The following is a 20,771-nucleotide window of genomic DNA, read 5'->3' as shown; positions in this document are numbered from 1 at the left end:
AGGGGAGTGAAAGGAGGGGAGCTGGGTGTGGGGGTAGGAAGGAGAGTAGAATGAATCGGACATTTTTGCCCTATGTGCATGTGTGACTATATGACTGATATGATTCTACATCCATCACGTACAACCAAAAAAATGAGAAGTTTTACTCCATGTATGATGTTTCTAAGTGCTTTCTACTGTCATGAATAACTAATTAGAACAAATAAAAGAAAAAAAAAAGAATGGTGGCAGCCAAGGGGTGGAGGAAGAAGAATGGGAGTTATTACTTACATGGTGACAGAGCTTCTGTTTGGAGTGACAAAACTGTTCTGGAAACAGAAGGTTGTACAATATTGTATGTGTAATTAATGCCTGTGAGCTGTCCACTTATCATGGCTAAAATGGCAAATTTTATGTTACAAGTCTTTTACAACTATGAAACTTTAGTTTAAAAAAATTTTTCTTTTCAGAAAATGAAAGAACAGGATGCCATGTTAGTAGCTTTTCTTGAGAACCTCCTTGTCCGCCAAGATGTGCGGCTTGTTAAACTTGTGAGCAGTTTTGCCAAGTTTAGGAATGGGTGCTGACAAAGAGAGGAAACAAAAAGTGCATAATTTAGAAGCAAAACATGTTCTTTCAACTAAGGCCTGAAGACTACTTATGAATACAATTGATTTAAACAACCCATATTTTGATACCTGCCCAAATCTCTCATAATCACAACCATAACTTTCATAACTGTTTTGAAAACAGTTGTTTTTAATTGTTCTAAATTCTAAATATCGGCAGTTAAACAGCCCATTAATACACTCATGCCAGCATAGAATGGACACGATATTTGATAATATACCAAAACAAACTATCACAAAATTAAACTTTTACTTCTGGCAGATGAAACCCTAAAATGTAGCAGCTGCCTTATTGGTAGTGATCAATGAATATGAAATGAAAACTTTCTGTTGGTCATTCAAAAAGACTCAATATTTCCCCCAAATTGCATCATTTCCAAATTTACCTCTAGTAATTCCCCGGCTGAACCTCTTTTCTCCACTTCCACTTCAAGGCACTTATTCAGGAAGTCCAGGAATGCTGGGGAAACTTTTCCTGGGTTCGTAGGTCCTGTCGCTTCCATTGGTGGCAATGAGGTGTAAGGTCTAAAAATAGAAGAACATCTGTGACATTCTTTTTTTGTGGGGTGGGGAATGGAATACTGAGGGTTGAACCCAGGGTGGCTTTACCAGTGAGCTACATCCCTAACCCTTCTTTTTAATTTTTGAGATAAGGTCTCACCAAATTATTGAGACTGGCCTTAAACTTGTGATCCTCCCTCTTTAGCACTCCACTCACTGGGATTACAGGTGTGCAACCATTGGGTATAGCATTTATGACATTTTAAATGTAGCTCAACAAGTTATAATGTAATTTATTAAGTTTATGAAACTATTTTGTGTGTGTGTCTGCATGTGTGTGTGTGTGTGTGTGTGTGTGTGTGTAGTGTTGAATCAAACCCAGGGCCTTGTGCATGCTGAGAAAGCACTCTACCACTGAACAACATCTCTAGCCCCTCTGAATTCTGCAAAGACAATCACTATAAATACTACAGTGAGTAAAATGAGGTTATCATTATCTCTTCCTGCTTGAATTTTGTATCCTCCCTTCTTCCCTTCCTTTAGTGTTTCTTTTCCTCCTCCTCTTCCTTCTTCGACTTCCCTCTTTCCTCCCTCACTCCTTTTTCCCCCCTCTCCCGCCCTTTCTTTGTAGGGAGTGATGCAGGAATTGAACCCAGGAATATGCTAGGCAAATAAGTGCTCTACTGCTGAGCTATATACCAGCCCTCTTTTCATTTTATTTTGAGAAAGGGTATCTCTAAGTTGCCCAGGCAGGCTCCAACTTGAGATCCTCCTGCCTGAGCCTCTCTAGAAGATGAGATTACAGGTGTGTGCCCCCAGGCCTGGCAGCTTCATCTTTTCTGAGTTGAAGAATAACTGATACACTTGCTTAAAGAAAACAAAATCAACAACAAAAACCCCACCTGGGGTGCATAAAAGTATAAAGAAAAATGATGACAATCCTACTACCAATGTGGACTATGCTGTTAAACCTTCCCAAGCTTTTTAAAAGTCACATTTCAAAACAATTTGAATCTCCTGAAACTCTTTTCCTTCAAAAGCTATATGCCAACTTCATCATTCCTAAGAACTTACCATAAAATTATTCTAATGGCTAAATTAAATAGTGCCTTAATATGAGTGTTTTTATAATTTAATCAACCCCCTTTAGAAAAATCTTTGTATTCTTTAATTTTTGATTATTATCTTTAAGTTTCCAGAAATGAAATGATTTTTAATTAATGAATTTTTTAGTAGAAATTTTAGGTTTTAAAAGTGAGCAGACATACATCGTTGTTCATAGCAGCACAATTCACAATAGCAAGACTGTGGAACCAACCTAGATGCCCTTCAACAGATGAATGGATAAAAAAATGTGGCATTTATACACAATGGAGTATTACTCTGCATTAAAAAATGACAAAATCATAGAATTTACAGGGAAATGGATGGCATTAGAGCAGATTATGCTAAGTGAAGCTAGCCAATCCCTAAAAAACAAATGCCAAATGTCTTCTTTGATATAAGGAGAGTAACTAAGAACAGAGTAGGGTCGAAGAGCATTAGAAGAAGATTAACATTAAACAGGGATGAGAGGTGGGAGGGAAAGGGAGAGAGAAGGGAAATTGCATGGAAATGGAAGGAGACCCTCAGAGTTATACAAAAGTACATACAAGAGGAAGTGAGGGGAAAGGGAAAAATAATACAAGGGGGACAAATGAATGTCAGTAGAGGGGGCAGAGAGAGAAGAGGGGAGGGGAGGGGAGGGGAGGGGGGATAGTAGAGGATAGGAAAGGCAGCAGAACACAACAGACACTAGTATGGCAATATGTAAATCAATGGATGTGTAACTGATGTGATTCTGCAATCTGTATATGGGGTAAAAATGGGAGCTCATAACCCACTTGAATCAAAGTGTGAAATATGATATATCAAGAACTATGTAATGTTTTGAACAGCCAACAATAAAAAATTAAAAAAAAATAGGAAGGATGGGATATAAATAAATTATTAAACAATGCAAAAAAAAAATAATTGAAATAAAAAACAAAATATAGGTTTTAAAAATCTATCACAATTGGTGAAATACAACAACTTTGATGTGAAAAAAAAAAGTGAGCAGACAATAGAGACCCTCACTGAGTTGCCTGTAACATAGGAAGAACACTTTAAGGGATCTCGGTGACCTTATTCAAAACTGAAAAGACAACTAGAGAGCCTTGCAAATGCTTTTTCCAAATGCATACTGGATTTTAAAATGTGGATCCTGAAATGTTCCCATGTTGGCCCCTCATTTTCTTATTATTAATATCTTGCATTACAGTGCAGTATACTTACTACAATGATATGTATGTTTATATAAATACATTTTTGTTTTTTGGTGGTGCTGGGGCTTGAACCATGGGACTCGTGCATGCTGGGCAAGTGTGGTGAGCCGTTCCTATAGACCGTGGCCGCCATTAGAAGATGGCGCCGGCTTCCACTGTGGCCTGTGATAAACAACTCCTTTTTTGGAGAGTTGGCATGTAATCCCTTATCACCCTATGAGAAAGATCCACGTGGCAGCTTTGCATTGGGGCTTGAGATGCTTTATTAAGGCTGGGAGGGGCATCCAAGAGGAAGAAGAAGAAATATCAGGGACCTGAATAAACTGCTGAAAGAAGATTCCTGAGTTGCGTCTTCCTTGCTGGCAAGGGGTCGCGACAGGCAAGCACTCTATCACAAATAAACAAATATGGATATACTTCTATTAATCCAAAGCTGACACTTTACATTAGAATTCACTCTTTGTATTAGATTATATAATTCTGTGCGTTTTGAAAAATTAATATTGTTATAATGGTAGATTTATAACATCAACTGCACTAAAAAAAACCTACTACTCAACCTCTTGGCATTCCTGAATCCCTGCAACCACTGAGTTTTTAAAACTCTTCATACTTGAGATGTCCTAAACTTACATGCTAGGCAAGTGCCCTAGCATGGATGAGCAGTTCCAGCCCACCAGCTACACTTGCAATTGGAGAGTATCTAGCCCCTTTAGACTGAAGGGCATTGCTAAGCACTATGCTCTTAAGGATCTTTCAGAGTCTAATATGCTCACGGCATAGGCATGTAGTCAATTTGCCATGATCTTTCCCTGTAATAAATAAATAGATAAGATTAATTTCTGTCATGTCTATTGTTGTTATGATATCTCAGTTTTTATAAATGAATACTATTCTATTGTATGGATATAACACATACATTGGATTTCTTTTGTTTATTTTGTGGTGCTGGGGATGGAAACTAGGGCCTCAGGCTAGGCATGTGCTCTACCACTGAGCTACACACAGTCCTCACATTCACTTTTTGAAATACACCTTGGTTCCAGATTTGGCAAATATGAATAAAGATGCTATAAAAATTTTGCACAGGTTTTTATGTGGATATGTTTCAATGCATGGGGTAAATACCTAGGAACACATTGCTGGGTTATGTGGCAAGCTCATGTTTTGGTTTGTGTGAAACTGAAAAAAATCCTCTTCTGGAGTGGAGCCTCCCACTAGCAATGCAGGAGCATTCCTGTTGCTCCATCTCTCATCCAGCATTTCTCACTTTTTATTATTCTCACTCCTTAGTGATTAGGTACAACTCTCTCTTATTGTTGAATATTTGCACTTTTCAATGATCACACTCTACCATCACATGACACACAATGTCACACAGGACAAGAATCTTAGGGTTGTTCTTGGCCCTGATGCTTTTGTTGTCATTTTACACATGCATATCTCCTGCCTCCACTGTTATTATTTTTATTTAAATGGTTTTATCTATTAAAGATACTTTTATAGCAAAAATTCATATATTTATTCAGGTAGTTAGAAGTACTTTCAATTTACTGCATTTGAGAAAGCTGTTATTTAGCTTTTGGGAGAACTTCATTACACATCATGAAAATACTTGAAACTCTCTCAAAGCTCACTGATGCTATTTCATTGAAAAGTTGTTTTCACATCTCTCCCTATGTTTCACTGTGGTAGTTTCCACTACTGCAATAATCTATCATTAATCCAGTCTCACATATTATAGTTTCCATAATGTGTTAGTCAGTTTGTTTCACTGTGACCAAAATGCCTGACAAGACAAGAGGAACAGGTATCTTGGCTCACAGTTTCACAGGTTTAGACCATGGTGCGCTGACTCCACTGCTCTGGGCTCAAGGTGAAGCAGATTTTAATTATTTCTTGCCTTCTGCTACATTTGCTGTTGTTTTGCTCTTCCTTTTCTAGGGCTTTGAGATGAAGTGTGAGCTCATTTATTTGTTGGTTTTTCCTTTTTTTGAGGAATGACGTCCAGGCGATGAATTTCCCTCTTAAAACTGCTTTCATGTGTCCCATAGATTCCAATATGTTGTGTCTGTATTTTCATTTATCTCTAAGAATTTTTTGATTTCCTCCTTTATGTCTTCTGTAACCCATTGATCATTCAGTAACATATTGTTCATTTTCCATGTGATGTAGGATTTTTCCTTCCTTCTTTTATCATTGATTTCCAGTTTCATTCCATTATGATTAGATAAAATGCATGGTATTATCTCCACCTCTTTATATTTACTGAGGGTTGCCCTATGGCATAATATATGGTCTATTTTTGAGAAGGATCCATGTACTGCTGAGAAAAAAGTATATCCACTTGATGATGGTTGATATATTCTATATATGTCAGTTAAGTCAAGGTTATTGATTGTGATATTCAGTTCTACAGTTTCTTTATTCAACTTTTCTTTGGAGGATCTGTCCAATGGTGAGAGCAGTGTGTTGAAGTCACCCATAATTATTGTGTTGTGGTCTATTTGATTCTTGAACTTGAGGAGAATTTGTTTTATGAACGTCGCAGCACCATTATTTGGTGCATAAATATTGATAATTGTTATGTCTTGCTGGTGAATGGTTCCTTTTAACAGTATATAATGTCCTTCCTTATCCCTTTTGATTAACTTAGTCTTGAAGTCGATTTTATTCGATATGAGGGTGGCCACCCCTGCTTGCTTACGAGGACCGTGTGCGTGGTATATTTTTTCCCAACCTTTCACCTTCAGCCTGTGTATGTCTTTTCCAATCAGATGTGTCTCCTGGAGGCAGCATATTGTTGGATTTGTTTTTTTAATCCATGTTACCAGCCTATGTCGCTTTATTGGAGAGTTTAAGCCATTAACGTTTAGAGTTACTATTGATATATGGTTTGTACTTCCAGCCATATTTGATTATTTATCTTCTTTTTTTTAAAAAAATTAGTTTGTTTCTCCATGATTAGCTTTCCCCCTGCCCTCTGTCTTTACAGAGGCACTTCCCACTGATGGTTTTGGTTATTGTTTTTCATTTCTTCCTCGTGTAGTGTTTTGCTCAAGATGCTTTGCAATGCTGGTTTTCTGGCTGCAAATTCTTTTAGCTTTTGTTTATCATGAAAGATTTTTATTTCGTTGTCGTACCTGAAGCTTAATTTTGCTGGATACAGAATTCTTGGTTGGCATCCATTGTCTTTCAGTGTTTGAAATACGTTGTTCCAGGATCTTCTCGCTTTCAGCGTCTGTGATGAAAAATCCGTTGTTAACCTTATTGGTTTACCCCTGAATGTAATCTGCCTCCTTTCTCTTATAGCTTTTAATATTTTCTCTTTGTTCTGTATATTGGATATCTTCATAACAATGTGTCTTGGCGTTGGTCTACTGTGATTTTGTGTGCTCGGTGTCCTGTATGCATCTACAATTTGAATATCCGTTTCCTTTTTTATTTCTGGAAAGTTTTCTGTAATTATTTCATTCAGCAGGTTACTCATTCCCTTGGTTTGAATCTCTGTACCTTCCTCTATCCCGATGACTCGTAAGTTTGTTTTTTTTATATTATCCCATATCTCTTGGATGTTTTTCTCGTGATTTTTTACCAGCCTTTCTGAGTTGGCTAGACTCTTTTCAAGATGATATATTTTGTCTTCATTATCTGACGTTCTGGCTTCTACTTGCTCCATTCTGTTAGTGATACTCTCAATTGAGTTTTTAATTTGGTTTATCGTTTCCTTCATTTCTAGAATTATTGTTTGATTTTTTTTTTATAATCTCTATCTCTTGATAAAGATGCTTAACTTCTTCTTTTATCTGTTTATGTAATTCACTTTCAATGTGTTCTTTCACTGTTTGGATTTGCTGTCTTGTATCCTCTTTAAGGTTCCATTCCATCTGTCTAAGGTATTCCTTGAGATCTTTATATGACCATTTTTCTAATGACTCTAGATCCTCCTGAATATTTAGGCTGTCCTTCATTGTTTGTACTCCTTTTCTTCCTTGCTTTTTTATGCTGCTCATATTACTTCTTGTTCTATTTGACTGCTGAGTTACTGTTTATTCTTATAAATTTATTTAATGCTTGGGAGGAAGTATATTAGAAGGGAAGGGAAGAAGTCACTAAAGAGAATGAGAGTAGGCAGGTGGAATTCAAGGAAGGGGGAATAAGAAAATTGAAAAGACAAAAGAAAAAAATAGAAAATAAAGAAAGAAAATTTTTTTAAAAAAATAATAAAGATAATTAAAAAATGAAAATTAAAAGAAATAATACTAATAATAATAAAATAAAAAAATTTTTTAAAAAAATTAAAAACATTAAAAAAAGTTAAAGAACAACACCACCAACAAAAAAAATGAAAATGTAAGAAAAAGAAAAAAAAATAATAATAAATGCAGTCATAGAGTTCGATTAACTTCTCTTCCAGTAGGTGGAGCTGTGCCCACTGGGCCAAGCTTCTTCTCTCAATAGGTGGGAACCATTCACTGTGCAGCAGCTCTTCGTCCCAGACTGGGCGGGTCTCCAATCCTGAGTGCCTAGGGCCTTCTCTTGTGTTTCCTCAAGCCAGGCCCCGCTCACCTGTGACGCTTACCACAATACTGGTTACACGCCAGGTCTGCTGCTCCTGGGAGCCCTGTTTTCATGAACGCCTGGGCATACTCTCCCTGTTTGCCTCCCTCAGACCCTAAGTTTGTAGAGCTTGGGGGTGAGAACCCCCAGCGAATTTGCTTGCCCTCCAGTAGCCACGCTCCCGGTAGCTGGTGCAAGAGACCTCAGTTGTCAGCACTGGTGGGAGCGGTAGCCGGGAGTTCCGCACCGCGAGTCCCGCACCACTCCTGATTCCCTCCGTCTGGCTATGGAGCTCACAGGAGAGCTGGGAGGGGCTCTTAAGGTTTCCCCGCTGTGGAGAGAGATGGCTAGGGGATTACACACCTGTCGCACTGGTTTCAATGAAGTTATCTCCTCCGCCCGTGATGTCAGTTCTCTGCCAAGGTGGTATCCTGTTCGCCGTGCGGGCAGGGCTGTTCGCAGAGGGGGGGGGCGGGAGCTGTTCACCCGAGGGGGGGAGGGGGGTCGTTTGCAGCGCCGAACGGAGGGGGTCGTTTGCAGCGCGGAACCGCTGGGGGCGGTTTACAGAGCCAGGCTGGCAGGGGCTCGTGCAGGCAGCGGCTGTTTGAACGTTCGCTGCTGGGCTAGCAGCGGCCTTTCGGCAGCGGCCTTTCGGCGGCGGCCAGCGGGACTGGGCCCCTGCGCCTCGTGGCCGAGATAAACTGACACTTCCAATAAACTTACTAATTCCCGGCAGGTCTCCTTTCAGCAGAATTTTGCTAGAAGTTTCTCAGCAGGTAGCATGTAGGTGTATTAATGGGTCTCTCTGATCCCGTTACTGTGGAAGTATTGAAAGTGCTGCCTCCTCGCTGGCCGCCATGTTGGGTCCCCCTTATTGTGGGTTCTCTAGGCAGCAAGTTGAACAGTGCCTAGCACAAGGGAGGGACTAAATTCAATATTGGCTAAATGACTATATGAAACAAAAGGGTTTTGAAAATGGCTCTGGAAAGTGTTCTAAATAAATCTCCTGTCAAAACTACTTAACTGCTTACTTGAACTGGAATCTTTGGCAATGGGGCAAAAAACATAAAAAAGCATATAAAAAAGAATATTAAGTATATAAAAATATAAAGTATATAAAGAAGAATATGCAAATTCAATTCCCTTCGCTGCCTGACCTATTTTCCTTAGTAGAATACATTCAAGGGTCAATGTTGTATATGTATCAGAACTTCTTTCCATTTTATGGCTAAATAATATTCCACTGTTCATCAGGTGACAGGTAATTGGGTTGTTTCCACTTTTTGCTATTCTAAATAACACTGCTATGAAAACTTTGTGCAAATTTTGTGTGGACATGTGCTTTTATTGCCTTTTTTTATTTTGGCAGTGCTGTGGACTGACCCAGGGTCTGCTAGGCACTCTACCATTGAGCTACATCTCCCACTCCATGGATATATACTTTTTATTTATTTACTTATTTTTATTTAATTTTCTTTTTTGGTGTGGTACTGAGGATTGAACCCAGTACCCCAGACATGCAAGGCAAGCATGTTACCACTGAGCCACAACCCCAGTCCGGACATATGCTTTTAATTCTCTTGGATATATAACTAGTAGTGGTATTGCTAGGTCATATGGTAACTCAATATTAACTTTCTGAGGAACTCCCAAATTGTTTCAAAAGCAGAGCAACATTTTATATTCCCACCAGCAATATATGAGGGTTCTAATCATTTTTTTTCATTTTTATTTTTATAGTACTAGGAATTGAACTCAGGAGTGTTCTACCTCTAAGTTACATCCACGACCTTTTTATTTTATTTAATCTTTTAAATTAATATTTTATTTTTGTTTTTATGTTTTAATTTTTAATTCACTTTTAAAAAATAAATGACAGCAGAATGCATTACAATTCTTATTACACATATAGAGCACATTTTTTTATATCTCTGGTTGTATATAAAGTATATTCACACCAATTTGTTTCTTCATATATACACTTTGGATAATGATGTCCTTCACATTCCATCATCATTGCTAACCCCCTGCCCCCTCCCTTCCCCTCCCACCTCTCTGCTCTACCTAGAGTTTGTCTATTATCCACGGCATTTTAAATTTGAGACAGAGTTTTGTGAAGTTACCCTGGCTAACCTCAATATTGCAATCCTCTTACCTAAGCCTCCCAAATCCCTGGGATTACAAGTGTGCACTAGTGTGCCTGGCAAACAATTCCCATTTTCCCTCATTCTTACCAGCACTGATTATTTGTCTGACATTAGGTGTAAAGTGGTGTCCTGTGGTTCTGATTTGTATTTCCTTAATTACTAATGGTGTTGGCCACATATAGTCATTGAAAAGGAGATGGGAGGATGGTTGAAATTCACCTCAGTTGCAAGAATATTTATTTGTTCAAAGTCTACTCTGTTTGGAAATGGACTTGAACAGTGTCAGTGATATAGCTTTCTCAGAGGAGTCATCTTGCTTTCCTCTTTTTTGGACCTTGGGGATCAGAGGCTGAAGTTCAAAGTGGATAACCTGGTTTCTATATCCAGGGTACTTAAATGTGTAAGAAAAGTACCTTCACTGTGTAGAAAGAGGCACATACCTAGGAGACTTCAACTATGTAGAAAGGTGAGTCCATGCTTACTTATACCCCAAACAGGAAACCATACAGCTGACCAACAAACACCTACACTCTTTAGCTAACACTTTCAGCTCTGTAACTCAGAAGCAGTGTGACTTGTAGATACAAAGTAAGGGCAGAGGTTAGGATTTGTCAAGTTTTGATTCTAAATTCTTGGCCAATGAACAACACAAGGAAGTTCCAACTACACTTTAAGGGAAAGTTTGTTTCTTACAGTGAAGCTGGTGTTAAACTGGTCTTACCTGTGTGGGATCTTCCTTCATGTATGGAGGCTCTCCTTCCAGCATCTCAATAGCCATGATACCTAGAGACCATATGTCAATTTTAGGGCCATAAGCTTCCCCCATAACCATTTCTGGTACCATCCAGTAGGGTGTTCCAACCATGGCGGTGCATGTATTCTGCTTAGGGGTGATCTGAGCACAAACACAAAAGTTCGCTAAGAAACAAAAATAAAACATCTAGAGTTAATAGCTTCTAGATATGGTTTTGTAAAAGAGTCCACCTCAGATAACATAATTTCATTTGGACTATTTGGGCTCCTTCATTTTTTTTAAAGAATTTAATAATAATGTAATCCAGACTGGGATTAGAATATTTTGATGATGTTATATACTGCCACTGTTTGCTTTTTCTTCTTACAACAGAGTGCAAGTTATTAGGCTTTTATTCTAAATAATACATTTTATCCTAAAAGTTTTAGTAAAACTGAAAGAGGTCCAAAAAGGGGAGAAAAGCACCAAAGGTGGACACCAAACCCAAATGAAATGAATCAGGAAACGTCAAGATACTGAAACTACTTTAAATGAAATAAAGAGAAACTAGAATTACTAAGCATACAATTTAGCAGAGAGTTTATAAAAAAGAACATGTTTGAGTGCAATTATACTCACAAAGTTCTAACTAGCCTTCATCTACTCCAACTCTCTCCACTATAACTGAGAAACAGAAAACTTTAGTACTTTATGTTAATTCTGTGGAAAGGTTAGGATGAGAATTTATGATCTTTTCTTCCCTTCTATTGTTAAAGCCATTCAACTACTTATATAACCACTGGTATATCAGGCCTGTAAGTTTTAGATTGTTTGATATTTGCATAAGAATGAATAATAACTATGAACTGCTTCGCTTGTTTTACCTAACTAGGATATTATATGAACTGTTTATTTCAGAGATCCTTCCATATTAATATATTTATCGGCCTCATTTTAAAAACTATAATATATTACAGTGTAAAGATAGTTTAGTTCTTCTTTACCATGTTGCAGGAATATCCTCTTACTAATTGTGGGGAATATATTTAATAATTCTACTGGAGTGAATACTGAAAAGTGCAACTGTTAGGTAAAGTAATATTTATAATGAAAACGAGTGTTTATAAAACTGAGGTACTGTTCAAGTACCTTGTAAAAATATCTAATCCTCACGATAACATTATGAGATGGGTAATTTTTAAAAAATTCATTCTGGTTAATTTCCTTTTTTTGTATTGGTACTTACAACTGAGTCACATCCCCAGGCTTTTAAAATGTTTTATTTAGAGACAGGGTCTTGCTAAGTTGCTTTAGGACATTGCTAGATGGCTGAGGCTGGCTTTGAACTTGCGATCCTCCTGCCTCACCCTCCCAAACTGCTGGATTATAGGTTTGCTCCACTAAACCCAGCCACAGGTATGCTTACTATTAAAATTATTCTCATTTATAAAAAGGGTAACCAAGGCATATATGTTTTTAATTAATTCACCTAAGATCATTAATCTAGTAAGTGGCAGAGTCACCACAAAACATTTTCCAAAAAAGTCTAATTCTATTTTCATATGTCTCTTCCAAAAATGTATGGGATTATCTATTTCCAACTTGCCCACTAAGATAACTTAAAGATAGAATCTTATATTTTGATGACTTGATTGAGTAACTTACTAGATGTACTTTAATAGCTCTGCTTGAGTCCTCCAGGGGGCATGGCAGGAATTCAGAGATTATGGACACAGAGGAAAGAAGTTCACTATGTTTTGCATGACTCTGCTGTGTCTCATACAGAAGAACTTTAGAAAAGGGCATATTTTCCTTTGTCATCCCTGAGGTCAGGGTCATACAGCCCTCTCCTGCTTAGGCTATACTGGGTAAAACTCAGAGAATGCTCTAGAGTACCATGAGAAAAACTAGTCTAACAGATGGCAGAAACAAATGCAAATTTATATCTCTAAGACAGCATCAATACTAGGACAGTCCCAGGCACTGCTTCTTAGTCCTTTACATGTTTAACCTCCAAAAAAATCCTGAGATTGGTAATATTATCTTCCTTAGAGAATAAATGAGAAAAGAGACACAAAAGAGATTAACTTGCCCAAAATTATTCAGCAAGTAGTAGCAGCTGTGCCATTTAAACCCAGTTTAGGTCCAAGTTCATGGTCTTTATCACTAGATTCTTTCCCCTTCCATATTTTAATTTTCAATATATTAACAGATGAGTTTTTTTAATTAAAAATGGAGGAAAACATAATAAAAATAAATAATGAATGTATTTCCTTCCATACCCAAAAGTACGTTGTTATTTTTTATGTCATGGTGAATCACATTATTGACATGTAAAAACTCCAATGCCTGTAAACACTGAACACAAGAAAACACATATCAATGAAACAGTCCTGGAAAATCCCATTCACTAGTTCACACAGAGTCATTACACTACTACTTGTGGCCTTTAGCACTGTCTATAGTATTCAGCCAAAGACCCTGCAATACTTAACATTTAAAAGAAAAGCATCATCTCATATGCAAAGTTCTGAAAATATAATACCTTAATTAGAAGATCCCCTTCCACACTGTGATCTCATCTAGAGACATTTTTAACTAATATCTTACTAAGTCCTTTCTTTCCCAATGATTTTTTTTTTAGACAAGGCCTTTCTATGTTACCCAGGTTGGCCTCAAACAATCCTCCTGCCTCAGTTTCCCGAGGAGCTAAGACTGCAGACACCTGCCTTGTGCCCAGCTCATCCATATATTTTTCTATTTTTTTTTTTTTTTTTTGCTATGCTGGGAATCAAACCCAGGGCACTGTCTATGTTAGGCAAACACTGTCTGTGCCATGGATTTTAAAAACTGAGTGTTCAGTAGTCTCTAATAAAATGAAGGATGAGTCCATATGACTTCTAGGCCTTTTCAGGTTTAAATGCCTAATAGTACACAGCACTTGGTAAATAAGCATAAGTTCTTTACAAATTATTTCCACAGTAGAGAATAAACTTGTGGTTATTTTCACTTGAAACCTGAGGTTTAATTAATGTGAGCCACTGAGAGAAGCAGGCAAGATGGAGGGTGGTCTGGTTGCATTGAGGGGTTCGTCAATATAATATTCTGTCTTCTTCATTTCTTCTCTGGTGGATTTTATGTCAAGCTATCTCCACAGCCTGATGCCAACCATGAAAATATATGGTTAAGGGTAGAGTTCAGTGGTAGAGTCCAGCAAGTTTGAGGCCCTAGGTCTGATACCCAGAACCAAAGCAAAGAAACAAAAATATCCACCACAATTAAAAATAAATAAATAAAATAATAACCATCTGCAACTAAAAATATTTTCTAAAAGTAAGGATAAATTCCTCCCTTCCTTAAATACAAGAATGAGATTTTAAAAATTTCTTTGCCCCATGGTTTTTGAATACAAACTGATAGGATAAATTATACACTTGGGAAAAGTTAGTTGTATTTTCATTCTCATTTCCATCAGAGTGGAACAACAAAGTCTGTACATTATTTGTAACTAGTAAAAATATCAATCAAAATATTCTACTATTATACAAAGAAAAAAACATATAAATGTTATTATCATATTACATTTACCAGGCATTTAATCAGATTCTTGAAAAGACACAGAAAAATACTTATATAAATAAGTAGAAATAAACTTGTCACAAGTTAAAATTTTGGGAACATAAAAGAAACCTCAAGTGAATGCAGTTAGAACAACTCCTAAAATACATTTTATATCAGGTATGAAAAAATTGATAAAAATAAAGTATAAATAGAGAAATTCTTAAGTTTTGATTAGTTTTTAAGTGACTAAATATAGTCTGTTTAAGGGATGATATTCAGAACTATGAAAAAGTTCTTCCTTCCTTCCTTTAATTATTTCAGTTAAACACAACTCAGAATTAAATTTTCAAAGAATGTTACCTTTATAAAACTAATTCACTATGTATTATACAAAGTTTATAATTCACTATGTTTTACACCATAGTCCCTCATAAATATTTATAATTTTGTCATTTATGACAAAGATCCCTGTGACATCAGGACAAAGTAGTATCAATTTCAATGACAATAAGCAAACAACCTAAGTCTCCTGTATAGAAAAGTTATGAAGAGACAGATGGAACTTGTTTTTGGTTTAGACTTAGGCAATTTGGAAAATTCTACTAGCTTAAGCAAACATTACATATGAAAGTTCATTAAAATTTATAAAGAAACAACAATTTCTTCACCTTCCGTAAGCTCAATAAAACCAGAGGCAGACTTACTGATATGGAAGGTAAATGTGTTTTGCTTTGTCTGTGATAGTTCTAGTTCCCAATTTTTTGGGGGGTGGGGGAAGGTACTACTGGGTGCCAGAAAAGGGACACTAGAGATTTAATCAAGATAAACTTTCCATTGAGCTACATATCTCCAGCCCTTTTTACATTTGAAATTGAGACAGGGTCCCACTAAGTTGCTTAGGGCCTCCCTAAATTGCTGAGGTTGACCTTGAACTTGCAATTCTCCTGTCTCAGCCTCCTGAGTAACTGGAATTACGTCAGGCACCACCACACCTGGCTGAGTGGTATATTTTTAAAAGCACCCCCTTTTATTCTCAAAAGTGCATTGTCTGGATGATAAACTATTGTGATGACTATAAAGAGATTTGCAATGAATTTAGTTCTTCAAAGACTTTAACTAGGCATGCATGTAACCCCAGCTACACCAGAGGTGGAAGTAGGAGGATCACAAGTTCGAGGCAACTTTGAGATTGTCTCAAAAATTTAAAAAAATAAGAAGAACTGGAGGGGCTGGGGATGTGGCTCAAGCAGTAGCGCACTCGCCTGGCATGTGTGCCGCCCGGGTTCGATCCTCAGCACCACATACAAACAAAGATGTTGTGTCCGCCGAAAACTAAAAAATAAATATCAAAATTAAAAAAAAAAAAGAAGAACTGGAGATGTAGCTCAGTGATGGAGCACCCCTGGATTCAATCCCCAATAACACACACACATACAGAAAAGGGCCTAAATCCCATTCCCAAGGTATCCTACACATGAAGGCCTGAAACTCTCATCAGAGATGAAACAGTACACATTGCAGAGAATGTGTACAATCAAAATTCCCTGTGCAGAAAAACTTTCCTTTAATTCATCTCTTGCTGACCACACATCACACCCTGCTTTATCCCAAAGAAAGCAAACTCACCTCTATGCACATAGCAGCAATCTGCGCCTCATCCATGCAGGTTTCTGTTACAACATCAGTCAGTGGCCCACCAGCAAGGTACTCGGTCACTACAAACAAGTCATCTCAGACCAGGTAACTAAAAACAGGACATACAAAACATACATTTTATTTTTTTAAACATATGACACTCTTTGTTCCAGAGTTCAAATGTTAAGCGCTATAATAATAAAACTACAGAACTGATGGTTTGAGAGCCAAGAAAAACATTAGAAAGTTACTATGTAACAGCACAAAAAAAAGTCTGAGGGCCATTATGATATTCATTATGAATTTTAAGTCACAGTTTGCCCATAATAGTAGTCTCGGTGTATATTTAGAGTTTTCCAACACAAATAACCCTATAACATAGGGATTATTGGTCTTGTTTTGCAGATACAGAGACAGAGGCTTGGAGAGGTGAAGTAACTCATCTAAGATCACATAGTAAGTGTCAGAAGTCAAGTTGTAATGATTTCAAAGCCTATGGCTTATCTTAACCAACAAACCAAGCTGACTTGAAATATTACTTTCAAAAGAGAGAAATATACCTAAAAATTTATTTCCATGAATTCAGAACCCAGACCCCATGATTAGGCTAAAGTCTCAAAATATATTATCATTTACCCATCCTAAACAATTTATATATGGAAGAAAATCACCTGTAACTCTCTAATACAACCACTAGTATCATTTTTTTACTAGTTGTCTTTCATTCATATATTTGATAACTTTAAAAAAAATTAAATAAAATACGTAATTTTCTATTCTGTCCTTTTTTTCTTTTCAACCGATTTCTAATCTATATGAGTTTTTTATTGTTTGGTGGGGGGTACCAGGTATTGAACTCAGAAGTACTCAACCACTGAGCCAACTCATTAGGCCCTTCCAAAATTGTGGACTCTGGCTTGGAACTCATGATCCTCCTGCCTCAACCGTCTCCAGTCAGTGGGATTATAGGAGTGCACCACCACATCTGGCCTATGAGCTTTATATAAACATGAGCTTTATATAAACATATACAATTTGCCCACAAAGAATAGGAATTGAAATAAAAACTCATCTAAATGTTTAAGAATTGTCTGCTAGTCAACTCTGTGGGGTAAGACATGAATCCCAGTTGACCATTCCTTAATATTTCTGCTTCTGATCATTTGCATGAATATACACACCACCAGCAATGTCCTCATTTAGCTGACTTCTCTCACTTTCCAAGTAATATCCTTGTAAGCAAAAGAACCTTCTAACTTGGAGTAAGTTATTTTCACCTCTCCTCTTTCTCTTTTAAGTTTACTTCTCTCTATTGATACTTCAAAGTGGCTAACCCTAACCCTCCTTTGAAACACAAGCCTATATAAATTTCCATATCTTTATCTCAATCTTTAAAAGAACCTCAAACATATTTACCTGTCCAAGAAGTAAATTATGTTGGGAATCTTTAACTCTTTCATCACCAAAAGCTCATTGGGGATCAGGTCCTTTCATGGATATTTCTGTATATGTGTTTAATTGCAACCTACAATGGAAACAGAATGGGAATAAAATGGTGTTCTTAATTCTCTTAGAATGTAACAAACACCAACCAGTCACTAATTTATAGTAACACATGATATTACATAGTGAGATTATAACTGACAAATGGTATTTTTACTTGCACACTGACTATGCACAGTGTTTTATACTACTTGGACCCCAAATATATTCAGATTTATCTTAAAGTTGATTAACCAACCTAAGACCAGTCCAGTGCCAAGAATTAACCCTCTTTTCACTCCAACCTGGGAAAACATTTTTTAAATATTTGCTTATTGATGATATAATTCCTTCTTTGTTCCCCCTCATGTGAGAATGGCTATAAAATTATAGAGATTAATTCTTACAACATATCCAATTAAAAATATTCTTATTGATTATGCTTAGCATTATCTAGTTTTTCTCCTAAAAAAAGCTAATATAACATCTAGAAGTATGAAAAAGTTACTACCTTTTGTCCCAGAGTCACATCAATAGCAGTAAAAACTGGACCAGAAAACCTAGGGGAAACAAGACACAATCAGAATTCATATTTCTAAAGCCCTGCCATCTGTAATAGGCTTTACCCTTCTCACTGTTAATTTTTAGATTTAGCATTTTAAAAATAGAAAAAGGAAAGGAAAAAGAGGATGCAATCCTTGTAGCCAAAATTTTGATTTGAAATATTTTAGACCTACAAAAATATAGGGGAAAAGATAAAGAAAAGAATGAATAACAGACACTCTTTCAGACAGCTCCCTGCTTAAGGAACAAACAACTGCAACTGGAAGTTTCTGGTATACCCTTGCCTGCAACGTTCTCCCTCCACCCAAGGGGACCTGCATTGGGTATTCATCCTGTGTTTATGTGCGAGTTTCCAAGCGCTTTTCTATACTTTTAACTACGAAGTTCCTGTTTATGTATTTCTCTGCAATTTGCTTTTAAAATTTCATCTAACTGGGCATGGTTGTGGGAGACCAACTTTGTATGTGACTGATTCTCACTCCCTGGCTGGATGCTGAGGCGCTCAGTCACAGAAATGTGGCAGAGCTTTCCCCACCCTTCTTGGGTTCAAGAGTCGGTGTCTCGTGCATGTGTGTGTCTTGCTGCAGCCCCATGGGTGAAGCTACGCTCACCTGTTCTTTTGTAATATAATCCCTTTCCTTGTTTAGGATAGAATCTTCCATGGAAGTGCCTTGTGTGTGTCCCCTTGTCTTACTGTGCCTTTGGGTGTGGCCTACCCAGGTGTCAGTCAACCTGCTGACAGTGAACATCATGAAGATAGACTGAGCCCCCTGAAACCTGACCCCTTGCCTCATTTGAATAGCTTCTCCTCAATAAAAGGGGTCAGCACATGCTCTCGCTCTCTCTTCCTGCAGACCCTTAAGGTCAGAGGAGCCGTCACAGTGACCCCAAAGAAAAAGGTATTTGTGTCTCTTGTGTGGTTATTTTGCAAAGCCCAGTCATTCCAGTTTTCCTGGAGTAACCCCTGAGCCTTTTAGTCATGAGAACAGAAACCTGGCACATGGTGGCACACGCCTGTAAAGGGGCTGGGGAACTAGCTCAGTGGTGAAGTGCCTCTGGGTTCAATCCCCAGGACTACAAACAAACTAATAAACAATTCCCATGGATTTCTGATACCTATCCATATACATAGGTATGATTCTTTTTCATTCATTATTAATTATTCAACATATTACATCTATTATCATGTTCAAAATATTAGGGTGATTATCAATTTTCTATTATTATTAAAATCAGTGCTGAACTGAATTTAGTTCTTAAAAAAGAAATTTACCATAAGGATGTTTCCAAAAGTTCTCATTCTAAATCCCATTTATTCTTTATAAATTCACAGAACATTTCTAGAGATTAGTAACAATAAAAATTCAAGGTATTTATTTGCTCTCAAGCAATAGAGGAAAGAGCTTCGTATAGTTTAAAAACAATTAACTGAGCAAAATCAGAGTGGCAGACTCAAAGATTAATAATAATATGATTCAAAAATAGTTTATGTATTTATTTATTTGTTTAGTACTGAGGATTGAACCCAGTGGTACCTTACCTCTGAGCAAACTCCCCAGTCGTCCCCTTAATTTGTGTTTAAAATGCTTGACCAAATTTTCAATGTTGTTTTTGTTTAAAATAGGAACTATTGTGAGCATAGGTGACCCTAAGACCCTAAAATAATTAATAATATTTTTCAAACACATTTTAAACACAAAATTAATTTTAGTATCATCATTCCTTTTAATAAACTCTACTGATTTTAAAACAGTGGTTTTTCAAACACATCAAGTTTCAACAATAATTGGTTCTTAAAAAAAAAAAAAAACACTGAAGAAATTTAATAGAAGCAAAAAGTTGTCCCAAACAAGAAGACACATATTCTCCATAAGCTTGGGACTCCTAACTAATCACTTTCTCAAATTTCATGACATTTCAGAACAATCAATTGTTCTTGTCTGCCTGAGAAGTAAGGGGATTCTCAGGATGTACATCTTTCCAAATGGCAATTCCAGCAGGGTATGGTGGCACATGCTTGTAATCCCAAATATCTAGGAGGTGAGGCAAAAGAATCACAAGCTGGAGACCAGTCTTGGAAACTCAGTGAGACCCTGTCTCAAAACAAAAAAATAAAAAGGATTGGGGTGTAGCTCAGTGGTAAAGCACCCCTGGGTTCAATCCCCAGTACCAAAACCAAAAACTTGGCAGTTCATGAGAAATTCCTCACTGTACTTTTCTTCTCCACTGCATGTACCATACACTTATGACAAATTATGAAACAACTATCAGTAATAATAAAATAATTATAGCCAAATGAATAATCCTAACTGATTTTTCTGAGTATTCCAGTATAACTTCTTAAAATATATTTAGCAAACCACCTACTACTATAGAGATTACTCTAATATAAACTAATCATAGAACTATTTTAGGAATTTCAAAGTAATGACCAAGAAATGGTAAAATTAGGAGGTTGGATATAAAGTCCTAGTGTAAATAAAATTCTTATGACCACTAAGTTAAAATGTAAGAAAATCACATTAAAATTTCACTTACTCAAGATAAAAGTAGACGGGGCCATGTCAAGGAAACTCACATAAATAATCTTATGTAGGTATTCAATCTCAAGTTAGCTACTAAGGTTCAAGCCAAGAAGCTAAGGGTATATAAAGATAGGGGAGATGTGATAACT

The sequence above is a fragment of the Marmota flaviventris genome, chromosome 8 (genome assembly GCF_047511675.1).
Source record: "Marmota flaviventris isolate mMarFla1 chromosome 8, mMarFla1.hap1, whole genome shotgun sequence".
Lineage (NCBI taxonomy): Eukaryota > Metazoa > Chordata > Mammalia > Rodentia > Sciuridae > Marmota > Marmota flaviventris.
The sequence above is the reverse complement of the archived record's forward strand: the minus strand, read 5'-3'. Positions refer to the sequence as shown.